Raw genomic sequence first — 14,912 nt, 5'->3', positions numbered from 1 at the left:
GTTCATTTAGTGCTGCTACACTTCTTTCAATGCAGTTAGATCTTTTTCTTCCCTTAGTGCAAACTCTATTAATAACTTCATATAATTGAAACTGAGATCTAAATTCAGTCTCTACCATTGACTTAGCAAAGCTGGGCATGCAAACCCATGAGCCGGCATTTTTAAAACACGAAGTCCTCTGGGTACAATTCCTAGCTCCAAACATACTTCTAGATGATAACGCTGATTTTGTATCCTTTTCATTTTGTATAGCACACTCTCCACTTTAGACATACTGGTATGCAGTGCTCACACATCAATATCACTTTCATTTGTAGTTTGCTCTAAAGACATACCTATAAACAGATTCTTATTCATTTGTAACAATGACCGTAGCCTTTCTTCAGAGGAACAGTTGATACTTCTATCAGTCCAAGGCACATAGTCAATTTAAATTGAAGTAATACCTCCTTTAGCCATGGCTGCAGCACTAGGGTAAGAAACAACTTGCATCAAACAATGAAAAAAATATGTCCTGAATAAATGCTTCACCAAACACAGCAAAAGTTAATCAAGAAACAATAAGGTGAAGCAAAACCAGGCTGTCTTCATAAAATCAGCAAGTTTTATTGTGTAAAAAAAAAAACATAAGTACTTTCGCAGGGTAGAACTGCTTCATCAGATATATAAAAACAGCTCTTGCCTTCACAGTTATATAAGGGAGCTTTAGTCACGTTTCAAAAAATTAATTGAAACAGAACTCTACTGCACACCTTCCTTCTTAAAACTATAAAGATAACTCATCTACAAACATGCATATTAAGAATTATTCATATAAGATCTTCCTACTTAAGGAGTGGACATGCTTTTAACATGTGTTTTATTGGAACCTATCATTGAGGCCTGATCCCGTCTCAGCTCTAAGCCTGATTATTCACTTACTCTCTAGGCATTTATTCATATGACATATATCACCCCCTCTTAAATTCTCTTCCACTTTACCTATAGCTAAAAAGTTAAATCTGTGTGCTGGGGAGGTATTCCGGTGATACCAAGTGCAGAGTACCAGTGACATTTTCTAATAGCTCCAAGAGTGTTGTTAACATCATTAGAAAACAGTGCGGTATCTTGACTATGAATACAGACTTGAAGAACATAGTAGGGAGGCCACGAGTTTTGTATACAAAAAAAACAAGTCTTTGAAGCAGATGTTGTGCCATGCAAAGCATCTTATAGGATCTAAATATTAGACAAAGAATGTTAATAGTTTTGCCACTAAACTGTGTTGTAATTATTGTGAGTATATAGTTCAGGAGAGTTTATACATCCAGCTCTGGATAGAGTTGATAATTTTAATATTGAGGCCACGTGTAACAGTACTCATACTGTGTTATATGTAAAAAAAAAAAAAAAAAAAAATTTTTTTGCAGGAAAGACAGATAGGCTTTTGAGGGACCATAAACGTGAGCATTTATGTAGCATTAAGAATGGTACTATGAAGAATGCTGTTGTTATTCATGTCTTGGAAACCTCCCCAGCAACAGATTCAACTTTTTAGCTATAGGTAAAGTGGAAGATAATTAAAGAGGGGGTGATATAGCTAATATGACTGAATGCCTAGAGTAAGTGGATAATCAGGCTTAGAGCTGAGATGGGATCAGACCTCAATGATAAGGTTCCAATAAAACCTACATTACAAGCATGTTCACTCCTTAAGTAGGAAGATATGTGAATAATTCTTAATATGTGCGTTGGTAGATGACCTGTCCTTATAGTTTTAAGAAGGAAGGTGTGTATTAGAGTTGTCTCTAAGAGGCAATTAACTTTTTGAAACATGTGACTAAAGCTTCCTTGTATAACTGTGAAGGGAAGAGCTGTTTTTATATATCTAATGAAGCAATTCTACCACTGCAAATGCACTTATGGTTGCTTTACACAATAAAACTTGATAATTTTATGAAGAGAGCCTGGTTTTGCTTCGCCTTATCGCTTCTTGATGGACTTTTGCTGTGTTTGGTGAAGCATTTATTCAGCACATATTTTTTTTGTTGTTTAATATACAGTTTGGATTATACCACAACTGTTTGTGTATTTGGAATGCATTGTGTCATTAGGCTGCTTATGTTTTTTGTATGGGGAGCTTTTCTCCCCAGTCTTCTACTGAAAATTTGCTACTAAGCCCAGTTGACCCCCCACCCGGTAAACAAACAACAAATAAATAAAATATTAATCTACAAAACCATTTGTGTTAGATTGTATCAGTGGCAACATTTAATGTTTTATACAAGATGGCACCATTTGTCTACATGTAAGTCACACAGCTTTTATGAAACTAATGCAGTTATGAAAATACAAGCAACAGTCATAACTGCTTTACCAAATGAGCATTTTTATATCAGAATGTCTTTACATTACTCACTATTTAATATAATTTTTTACTAACACCCACTGCTTCAGTGGGCTATTCCCAACATGACAGAATCACACTTTGTTTTTTGCATTATTAATGAAAATGTGAAAATGTATTTTTTTCTTCATTACATTTTATAAACTCTTCTTAAAAACTCCATCTCTGCACATCACATGCTAACCATTTCATTGTCATGCTTAACAAATTGTGTCAGCTTGTAGATTTCACCTTGCTGCCTTAGTTTCATGTACCTTTCAAATTACTTCAAAAATTAGACTTTTTGCAAGAGTGATGAATATCACTTGTTTCAAGAGAACAGGGAAGGCTCCTGTAAAGATAATTAAATTCTTATAGGAATGCTGTTCTCTTGATGACGACATTCTGTGAGGAAGGAATGAGTTAAGGGACTAGTGCTAAGAGCAGGATGCAAGTAAAAGCAATTTCAGTAAATTGCATCTTCTCCTTCCAGTAGCTGGCCTTAGGTATAGGCCAACTAGGTGGCCACCTAGGGCGGCAGTCTAGCAGGGGCACTTTTCCAGTAATCTGGATGGTGTAAGTAGACCAGGAATGGGGCACCAGATAGTGTTGGGGGGGGGGCGCTGTGGAGATCTTTTGCCTAGGGCACCAGTTGACCAAAGGCTGCCCATGCCCCTTCCATTTAAAAGGTTAGTATACCTAAAAATTCAGTAAAATGCTTATGCACAAGGTGGCTCCTATGTTACACTGATATCAATCTAAGTTTCTGACATCAAGGAAAGTACAGTTTTGTACCTACCATAAATGTAGATGTCCGATAGGTATGCATCTGCAGTCATAACATATGGGTTGTCCTGCCTCAGGCAGCCCTTCGGTCGGCCGGATTCCAAAGTCTGGGTCTGGCCTCGGCTGATGTCGCACTTTCCCCGACGTCAGAGCGCCTGGGGTATAAAAGCATCAGCCGACACCATTTTCCTCAGTTTTTCTTGCCCCAGATGCCAGGTGCCCTCTAAGAAGGCTAAATTTGGATAAAATGCCAAAAAATTCCAAACATATTGTAAAAAAAAATATATATATATATATATATATATATATATATATATATATATATATATATATATATATATATACACATACATACAAACAAATACACCATAACAGATTCCCCCAGCTAGCTAATGGAGGTAAGCACCCTAGGAATACCACAGAGGGGAAGGAGGAGGTAAACCTGACTGCAGATGCATACCTATCGGACATCTACATTTATGGTAGGTACAAAACTGTACTATGTCCTTCAAGGATGCATCTGCAGTCATAACATATGGGTAGAATACCATAGCCAATCTGGGGGTGGAGGTACTAAGAAAATGATGGTGTAGTTAAGATACCCTGCAGGACTGCTGTAGCAAAACATGCTCTGGATCTGGAGTATAAAGGTAAATTGTAATGCTTGGCAAATGTATGCACGGAGCTCCATGTAGCAGCTTCTAAAATGTCCTTGGTAGCCACCCCTCTTAGGAAGGCTGTAGTGGTGGCTGTGGCTCTCGTGGAATGAGGCCTAATGTTTACAGGAACAGTCTTTCCATGAAAGGAGTAACAAAAGCGAATGCTATTTCCTATCCATTTTGAAATTGTCTGTTTGGAAATTGCTTTTCCTTGAGCCAGCTTGAAAAAATTGCAAGCTGAAATTTTAAGGTTCTTTAAATTAGTGGAATTTGGGGTTTCCCAGATAATTCCCCCTTTTTTTTGGGGAGGGGAAAAAATTACAAAAATTGGGCCGGGATCCCGGAAATTGGCAAATTTTTCCAAAAGAAATTGTCTATAAAATGCTTCCGGGTTTAAAGTTGAATGAACCCCTTTTCAAGAGCAAAGCATTTGGGACAAAAACTGGGGGCTGGTTCTGGGCCCAAAGGGGGAAAAATTTATTTAAAGCAATTTAATCCCAATAGGTAGGGGGTTTCCCGGAGGTTAAAAGTGTCCCCTAAAATGGTCAAAAGGATGGAAACAATGGTAAGCCTGCAAAATTGGCTAAAGGCAGGGACTTAATAGGAAATAAAACACCATTGGGAAAAAACGGGATACCCAATTCGGCTTTTTAACAATCTTCCTCTTTGGCCCAAATAAAAATTTTTTTTCCCAAAAGCAAGATGGGGAAGGAGTTCCAAATTTTTTACTCTCGGGTAACAATCCTAGGAGAAAAATTATTCCCGGGTTTAACCCCAAGGTTCAGTGGGTTGCAAACGGGGTTTTTTTGCCCAATGGAAAAAGGGGGCCATGGTTTCACTTAAACCTTTCAGTGGGTCCCAGGCTCCCGGGGGCCCCTTCTGGGGTATAATTTTCCTTTTGGCGGCTCCTTTTTAAAAACCTAATTTGGGATGGGGAAAGGGGTGCTTTTCACTTTCCGGCTGAAAAGATCCCCAAAGGGCTGGGGTGGATTTTTGGGCCCAAATTTCCAAGTAATGGGGGGAAGGTCCCCCTTTTGGCAAATTTTTGGAAAATTAAAATGGGGGGTAACTTTATTCTGAGAATAAGGGGATTTGGCCAAGTTTTCCCCAATTTTTTTTTTGGGCAAATTTGGGCCAAAGTGAAAAAGATTTAAGCAACCCCCCAAGGGTTCATCCAGTCAAGAGGGTTTTGGTGCCCCTTCTTTTAGGGCCCATAATTGTTTTGCCCTTTGGGAATCCTTAAGAAGAAAGGGAAAGCCCCATTCTCACCAGGGGTTTTCCTTTTTTAAGTGCATGCGTTGGGCTAAAAACCCTTATCATTTGTCCCCTTCCCCAACTGGTCTGAAGCGTCCTGGGGTTTGGCTTTTTTTGGAAACCAACCCTTTGACGGGCAGTTTGGGGGCCCCCCAAAACCTTTTGGGGCAAGAAAAAAATGGATCAGGCAGTTCATTCGAGTCCTCACCCCAAAAATCCAATCCATTTTAGGCGGGCCCCTTCCCCCCTTTAAAAAAATTTGGAGGGATATAAAGGCCCTGGGATTCTTCGTGTTGCTTGCAGATTGAAATAACCAAAGGGGTTTTTTTTCTCTTAAAGGCCATTTTGGGGTAAAAACCAAAAACTTGGTGGAAAATGTGGGAGTGCCTGTATAACCAGCCTTAAATTTTTTTTTATCCCAAATTTTTCCCATTCCTGTTCCTTTCAAAAGCTTCCACTAGCGGATGCCTATTGGGTACAAATATATTAGGTCTTCTAAACATCAAATTATCCTTATACTTTATTGAATCAGAGGCATCATTAAAAATATGTTTGAGCATAACATTTCTAGTAGAAGTTTTTATATTCAAAATTACCTCTGCAATATCATCCCATTTTGTTGGTACAAATGAAAGTCCTTTCTGTAACAACGTTATTTCATCTCCAGCCAACTGTCTATTAGACAAATTGCAAATCAAGTCATTCTTTAAAACTTTTTCATGCTCAGAGCATCTGTTGTATCTTGTTGGATTTTTCTCTTGTATCTGGTTCTGCTCGTAGACCTCAATTTCCTCAAATCTATTTGCTGCTTTATTGGTAGAGGAAAATTTACAAGTTCTTTCCCTTGTAGACTATTATTGTGTTTATTAACAGAAGAATGGACTTCTGCCACCACAGTGACCGTTTTCTTCCTCGCACCCAGTTCCTTAGTATTCACAGGTACATTTGAGTCCCCTGTGATGTCAGTAGATGGTGAAGGAGTTCCCTCATTGGTCGCTAACATCTCTGCAGTAACTGTTTGCTTAGCAACCACGGCCATTGTCTCTGGAGCTTCTCTCTCATTAGTGGAAGAATCACTTCTCGGCCAGGCAAACACCTGGCCATTTTTAAATTTATTGCCATCTGTAATGACTTTCTTAACTTTAAGATGAGTTAACTTCTGTTCATAGAAGTTAAGAGCATCAAAAACATTTTGAAACTGCGTATCCACCATATCCTCGGAATTCTGTTCATTTAGTGCTGCTACACTTCTTTCAATGTAGTTAGATCTTTTTCTTCCTTTAGTGCAAACTCTATTAATAACTTCATATAATTGAAACCAAAAGAAGTGTGGCTTCTTTATAATTCCCTTCTTCTTATAATTGCCATGATATTATGGACAAAGGGGCTAGACCTAAAATACGGCAAGACACTAAAGGTACTGTTATTTCGAACCCTAAAACCACTAATGAGTGGTTAAAGAAGGACTATCTGTTTAACATTGAAAGTGACACTGTAAATGTGATAAATAGTGATGGTACAACATATATTGAAAAGCTTGACAAATTATATGAATTAATGTTGAAATTTAGAACGTTAAGGATAGAAAATGCATACCTGAATGAATGTTTAATTAAAGAAATAGTCCCTAAGGGACTCAGGGTTTATAAATACCCAAATAATGTGCAAGTAGGGTCGGTGTTTCATGAAGATTTGGTTAAAGCTTTCAATAAATGTGGACTAGAAATTGTACAACTCATTATTGAGGAAAATGAAAAGAAATTAAATGTAATTGAACAGGAAATTAATGAGCTGGACACTAATATTAAACAAGATCTCATTTTTGGTATCAAACAAGAAAGAGAGAGATATTTTAAAATGAGAAATGAAATAGACTTGAAATGTGAAGACATCATAAAACGAAAAATGGGAAAGTTAAATAGGGACATAAAAGAATATGCAAGTAATAGTAGTTATCCAAAACCAACAATTTTTAATATGAAAGGAAATTTTAGGAATAATTATAATAATAAGGTTAATAATGATGGAAACAAATAAATAAGGAATGTTGAGTATGATTATGACATTGAATTTCCACCCTTAGAAGTAAATAATCAAGAGCATTATGGACCTTATAACAGAGAAAGAAATTTTCAGGTGAGGGGGGGGGGGAAGGGGGAGGGGGAGACATTATTAGATAGTACCCCGGTTCCCATTAATAATTTAAATACTGGAGAGACTATAAATTTTGAGAATGAATTTAAGAGTAATTTTGAAGGATTCACTATTTATAATTTCAGTAATATTATTTTAAGAAATGAACATTTTGGTCTTTTTAGCAAAGGTTTGAAATACAACCCAGTGAAAAAAGGAAATGTGACTGGTACAATATTGGACATTAAGTTATTCACTAGAAAAATAAATTTAACTGTTTTAGCTTCTAAAATGGGTATGGAAGGAAACAAAATTGTAACTGGTGAATTGACTAGGATTTCCTTATTTAATCCACCTTTAGCACCTCAAATAAAAAATTTTGAGAACGTTCTAGAAAAAGAAATTAGAAAATTAGAAATGAAGGACAAGGGTAAGAACAAATATACAACTAACATGAAGAAAGAGGAATGGGAAGTTTTGAATGAAATAATGGAAAATTCCAAAGTAAGGGTAATGAAACCGGACAAAGGGGGAGGGATTGTTATTATGGAGAACACTATGTACGAAACCAAAATGTATTCTATACTTTTAGATGAAAGAAAATATTCGATAGCCTCTAAAAAGGAGTTGGCAGTAGCATATAAGAAAATTGATATGGTACTAGAAAATTTATTAATGGATAAAGCTATTGACATTAGAACTTATAAATATTTAGAGGTAAAGAAGCCAAGGGTAGCAACAATGTTTGGCATACCCAAGATTCATAAGAATCAGATCGATCCCCCTTTAAGGCCAATAGTTTCAGCAGAAGGAGCAAAAATTACCCCATTAGCTAAATATGTGGACAATAAAGTTAAACACCTATGGATGAAAAATGAAATTATTTTAAGAGATTCATGGGATTTCTTAAGAGAACTCTCTACAAATATATACAAAGAAGAAATAATTTTTGTTACAATAGACATTATAGACCTCTTCTCTAGTATACCACATGTTGAAGGTATGGAATTATTTGAAGAAAGTGTATATGCAGATAGGAAGCTGTCTCATGAAGAAAAAGGAACTGTAGTGACCTTAATGGACTCCATTTTGAAATATAATTATTTAATGTTCAATGGAGAATATTATAAACAGATTTCAGGAGTCTCAATGGGGGCAGCTTGTGCCCCGACCTTTGCCAATATAGTGCTTGGCAAATGGGAAGAGAAATATATAATTAATTCTGCATTTAGACAATATTGGTCACTCTATCATAGATTTTTGGATGATATAGTGATATTTTGGATAGGAAGTGAAGAAAAATTCAAGGAATTTTTTACTTATATAAATCAAACTACCAATTATTTAAAGTTCACTTATGCAATGAATGCAAAAGTTATGAATTATTTGGATGTGGAAATTTACAAGAAAAATGGAAAATTTGAAACTAAAGTATTTAGAAAAGACACATTCTGTAATTCTTACTTGCATTATGATAGTTTTCATCCAAATCATTGTAAGAAAAATATTGTAAAAGGCCAATTTGTGAGAGGCTCCAGGATGACAAGTGATGAAAATGATTTTCATCAAGAATGTAATAAATTAGAAACAATGTTTTTAGAGAGGGGTTACCCGGCAGAGTTTGTGAGTATAATAAGAGAGGAGGTCGAACTAGGTAGAAAAAATAAATTTCAACCAATAAAAGGAATAAAAGATGTAAGGAATGATGTTTTAGGTAACAAGAAAGAGAATACAAATGAGAACGTAAAAAGATTAATTATGGAGTTTAATACCTTAAATAAAGATGTTAAACAGATATTTAAGAGGGAATGGGAGAGATTTTCTGCCATTACAGACCTGGAAGAGATTAAAAATATGACACCTCAAGTGACTTATAGAAACCCCCCTAACATCAAGAAGAAATTAGAAGGAAATGGAAAATACAAAAAAACTGTGGAAAATAAGAAAGTGGGAACATTTAAGTGCGGGAGATGTGCACAATGTCCATACATTATGAACAAGGAAGAAATTTTTATAGAAAGTAGAAAGAGATTAATAAAAAGTAAGGACAGATTTAATTGTAATGCCCAAGGGGTAGTATATTTGGCAGTTTGTCAAAACTGCCAATCGTTTTATATTGGAAAAACAGAAAGGGTCTTTAAGAGACGTATATATGAGCACATATATGACATTGGAAGAAGAAAAGAAACCAACGCACTATACAGGCACTTTAAGAATTGTGTGGGAGCAAAATATTTATTTTTTGTGTTGGAACAAGTGCAACAGGATGTTAGGGGAGGTTTGTGGGAAGAGATATTAGAAAGCAGGGAATTGTGGTGGCAGGTCTACTTGGATGCATGTAAAAGACCTGGACTAAATGAAAATCTATCCATAGGACCCATATTAAAAGTGAAAGCCAATAAAGTTTAAGTCACATTCACTGGGTTGTTTGTGGTTACATGATAATCTTACATGAAAACATTAATTTTAAAGATTTTAAACATTTTATAAACTTTATTTATTTATCTATTTATAAATATTTATATATTTCATATATACATATTTATTTTTAATATATAATAATTATAGTTATATTTAATAGACATATAAAATTGATGGTCAAGAATTATATAATGGTTATAAGGGACAACATATATATATAAAAAGTGAAAAGTAAACTAAAGGTTGAACTAATATGTCATATAGGTTTTGGACACTAGAGGGGGCATTGTATTAAGGTTTTTAATGCTTGCAGAATTTTGCACAGAAGTCTCTTTAGTATATACATTTTTATAGTTAAATTTTGAATGAATGAACTTTCCCAATGATGTTTAACACAATGTTTAATTATTTATAAGAATATTTAAACAGATTCATTTTAAAGTATTGTATATATACGAGTTTCCTTTTTTCAAAATTCCTTTTCAGGAATTAATATTAATGAGATAGGAAAGGAAACTGACTGGTTAATTTAAAATAATGAGATGATATTCTATAGGTTAATTGATTGTCAGTAAAGTATAAAGGCTGAGATTTTTTTAAAAGGTTTTATCTGATGAAGTCCTAGAGTAAGGGACGAAAACGCATGTGATTTTTGTTCAATAAAAGCGTTCAAGTACGTGGTTGGTGTCACTTTCGTGTGTTGAATTGGAAACAGTATCGCATTCCACTCTACGGCTTTTTTTGTTTGGATTGTTCATATAATTGAAACTGAGATCTAAATTCAGTCTCTACCATTGACTTAGCAAAGCTGGACATGCAAACCCATGAGCCGGCATTTTTAAAACACGAAGTCCTCTGGGTACAATTCCTAGCTCCAAACATACTTCTAGATGATAATGCTGATTTTGTATCCTTTTCATTTTGTATAGCACACTCTCCACTTTAGACATACTGGTATGCAGTGCTCACACATCAATATCACTTTCATTTGTACTTTGCTCTAAAGACATACCTATAAACAGATTCTTATTCATTTGTAACAATGACCGTAGCCTTTCTTCAGAGGAACAGTTGATACTTCTATCAGTCCGAGGCACATAGTCAATTTAAATTGAAGTAATACCTCCTTTAGCCATGGCTGCAGCACTAAGGTAAGAAACAACTTGTATCAAACAATGAAAAAAATATGTCCTGAATAAATGCTTCACCAAACACAGCAAAAGTCCATCAAGAAACAATAAGGTGAAGCAAAACCAGGCTGTCTTCATAAAATCAGCAAGTTTTATTGTGTAAAAAAAACATAAGTACTTTCGCAGAGTAGAACTGCTTCATCAGATATATAAAAACAGCTCTTGCCTTCACAGTTATATAAGGGAGCTTTAGTCACATTTCAAAAATTTAATTGCAACAGAACTCTACTGCACACCTTCCTTCTTAAAACTATAAAGACAACTCATCTACAAACATGCATATTAAGAATTATTCATATAAGATCTTCCTACTTAAGGAGTGGACATGCTTTTAACATGTGTTTTATTGGAACCTTATCATTGAGGCCTGATCCCGTCTCAGCTCTAAGCCTGATTATCCACTTACTCTCTAGGCATTTATTCATATGACATATATCACCCCCTCTTAAATTCTCTTCCACTTTACCTATAGCTAAAAAGTTAAATCTGTGTGCTGGGGAGGTATTCCGGTGATACCAAGTGCAGAGTACCAGTGACATTTTCTAATAGCTCAAAGGGTGTTGTTAACATCATTAGAAAACAGTGCGGTATCTTGACTATGAATACAGATTTGAACATAGTAGGGAGGCCACGAGTTTTGTATACAAGAAAAACAAGTCTTTGAAGCAGACATTGTGCTATGCAAAGCATCTTATAGGATCTAAATATTAGACAAAGAATGTTAATAGTTTTGCCACTAAACTGTGTTGTAATTATTGTGAGTACATAGATAGTTCAGGAGAGTTTATACATCCAGCTCAGGATAGAGTTGATAATTTTAATATTGAGGCCACGTGTAACAGTACTCATATAGTTTATCTAAAATACTGTGTTGTATGTAAAAAAAAAATTTTTTGCAGGAAAGACAGATAGGCTTTTGAGGGACCATAAGCATGAGCATTTATGTAGCATTAAGAATGGTACTATGAAGAATGCTGTTGTTATTCATGTCTTGGAAACCTCCCCAGCAACAGATTCAACTTTTTAGCTATAGGTAGAAGTGGAAGATAATTTGAGGGGGTGATATAGCTAATATGACTGAGTGCCTAGAGTAAGTGGATAATCAGGCTTAGAGCTGAGATGGGATCAGACCTCAATGAGAAGGTTCCAATAAAACCTACATTACAAGCATGTCCACTCCTTAAGTAAGAAGATATGTGAATAATTCTTAATATGTGTGTTGGTAGATGACCTGTCCTTATAGTTTTAAGATGGAAGGTGTGTATTAGAGTTGTCTCTTTAAGAGGCAATTAACTTTTTGAAACATGTGACTAAAGCTTCCTTGTATAACTGTGAAGGCAAGAGCTGTTTTTATATATCTAATGAAGCAGTTCTACCACTGCAAATGCACTTATGGTTGTTTTACACAATAAAACTTGATAATTTTATGAAGAGAGCCTGGTTTTGCTTCGCCTTATCGCTTCTTGATGGACTTTTGCTGTGTTTGGTGAAGCATTTATTCAGCACATATTTTGTTCGTTGTTTAATATACAGTTTGGATTATACCACGACTGTTTGTGTATTTGGAATACATTATGTCATTAGGCTTATGTTTTTTGTATGGGGAGCTTTTCTCCCCAGTCTTCTACTGAAAATTTGCTACTAAGCCCAGTTGACCCCCCCACCCGGTAAACAAACAACAAATAAATAAAATATTAATCTACAAAACCATTTGTGTTAGATTGTATCAGTGGCAACATTTAATGTTTTATACAAGATGGCACCATTTGTCTACATGTAAGTCACACAGCTTTTATGAAACTAATGCAGTTATGAAAATACAAGCAACAGTCATAACTGCTTTACCAAATGAGCATTTTTATATCAGAATGTCTTTACATTACTCACTATTTAATATATTTTTTTACTAACACCCACTGCTTCAGTGGGCTATCCCCAACATGACAGAATCACACTTTGTTTTTTGCATTATTAATGTAAATGTGAAAATGTCTTTTTTTCTTCATTACATTTTATAAACTCTTCTTAAAAACTCCATCTCTGCACATCACATGCTAACCATTTCATTGTCATGCTTAACAAATTGTGTCAGCTTGTAGATTTCACCTTGCTGCCTTAGTTTTATGTACCTTTCAAATTACTTCAAAAATTAGACTTTTTGCAAGAGTGATGAATATCACTTGCTTCAGGAGAACAGGGAAGGCTCCTGTAAAGATAATTAAATTCTTATAGGAATGCTGTTCTCTTGACGACATTCTGTGAGGAAGGAATGAGTTAAGGGACTAGTGCTAAGAGCAGGATGCAAGTAAAAGCAATTTCAGTAAATTGCATCTTCTCCTTCCAGTAGCTGGCCTTAGGTATAGGCCAACTAGGTGGCCACCTAGGGCGCCAGTCTAGCAGGGGCACTTTTCCAGTAATCTGGATGGTGTAAGTAGACCAGGAAGGGGGCACCGGATAGTGTTGGGGGGGCGCTGTGGAGATCTTTTGCCTAGGGCACCAGTTGACCAAAGGCTGCCCATGCCCCTTCCATTTAAAAAGGTTAGTATACCTAAAAATTCAGTAAAATGCTTATGCACAAGGTGGCTCCTATATTACACTGATATCAATCTAAGTTTCTGACATCAAGGAATGGTAAAATGGTCTGTTAATGCTATTAAGGATCAGAACATCTGTTGGCTATGAGGTTCAAACAGCCCTCCAGGATTGGAGGAACAAGACAACCTGGGAAAAAAACAGAAAACATTATACAGAAGTCATTGAAATTGACTTAGGACACAAGACTCCAGCAAACAATTAATGAACTTTTGAAAATAAACACATCAGTTACTATTTATGAGAAAAAAACTGACTCCAAAATGACAAAACTGCAGCAAGCTTTATTCAATAACTCAGATGACTAAACAGAAGTAGATGAGGAGAAGAGAGAAGCTAGGCACAATCTGGCAGTTATTGCCAAGTATTAAGGCTATGAGCTGTTAATGGGTTGCTTCTTGTGGTCTGGGGTTTGATTTCTTCATGCTTTATTTGCCCAGTGTGTGATCTTGAGCAAGTCACTTAAGCAAACATTGCTTTAGGGAATTGGGAAAATGGCTAGGTTCTTTAATGGCCTTTTGGCCCACAAGCCTATAACTATAAGGCTTGAGATGCTGGAGGCTGACATTACAGACATGGAGGATAGGAGATGAAAAAAAACATTTTAAATTTATCAGGATACTAGAGTTTGATAAGAACTGTTTAGTTTACATGTGCAACACAATAAGTGAATGGATTGGAATGGCCCAAAGAAGAGAATAAAACTGAGAAAGCATAAAGGGTGCTTTTATCTTAAAGTTTAAAAAATAATACTGGTAAGGTTGGAAATGCATGTATTAAGAGAAAGAACTCTTAGCATCATGTGATTTCCAGGAAAATAAAACTCTAGGGAACCGAATCTTGCGTGATATGCATTTTGTGGCTAAAACAAGGGTAGAAATGTCAGCCTTCAAGACAGTGATTAAGTTATGCAGACAGTGACAGTGGAGACTTAAACCTCTCCACTCTACTTGGTTAAAGGGCTTGCTCCTGGAGGAGGGGGCAAACATTTTTACTTCCCCTGTGGAAACTAGCCAGTTCAGAACCCAGTGTGTCAAGCAATCCTGAAGGGGAGGGGCTGCAAAATGTACCATGAAAAGAGGATAATTCCCAATTGCAAGAAAGGAGTAGTAGTCTGGAATCTTTCCCAGTATTGTAGGTGGAAAATGATGGACTGAAAGTAGATTATGGGGTCTTCAGAATAAACTGAAAGATGATGGCTTAGTTGCAAGGTCTGTGCTATGTATGAGTACTGCAGGTTCTTTGTACTCTTCTGCTGAGGGAATTTTGTTTACAATTTGTTGAAAGGGTTAGTAAGTTCAGGACTTGGAGGTATATGAAAATGTTATCTTTGGTGTATTTATATTTAAATACTTCTATTAGCACTGTGGATGTGTTTCACAAAAAAAGAAGTTATGTTTCATCTGTGTTGTATACCTTTAGTCATTCATTATCGATAGGACTTTGGTTCCATCCACGGAACCGACACAGATGTTTCCAAGCTTGTGTCAGTCAAAAACTCAGAGCTAAGAC

This window comes from Protopterus annectens, chromosome 1.part1 (genome assembly GCF_019279795.1).
Source record: "Protopterus annectens isolate FY-2018-M chromosome 1.part1, PAN1.0, whole genome shotgun sequence".
In the NCBI taxonomy this organism is placed as follows: Eukaryota; Metazoa; Chordata; order Ceratodontiformes; family Protopteridae; genus Protopterus; species Protopterus annectens.
Note: the sequence above shows the minus strand (reverse complement) of the source record.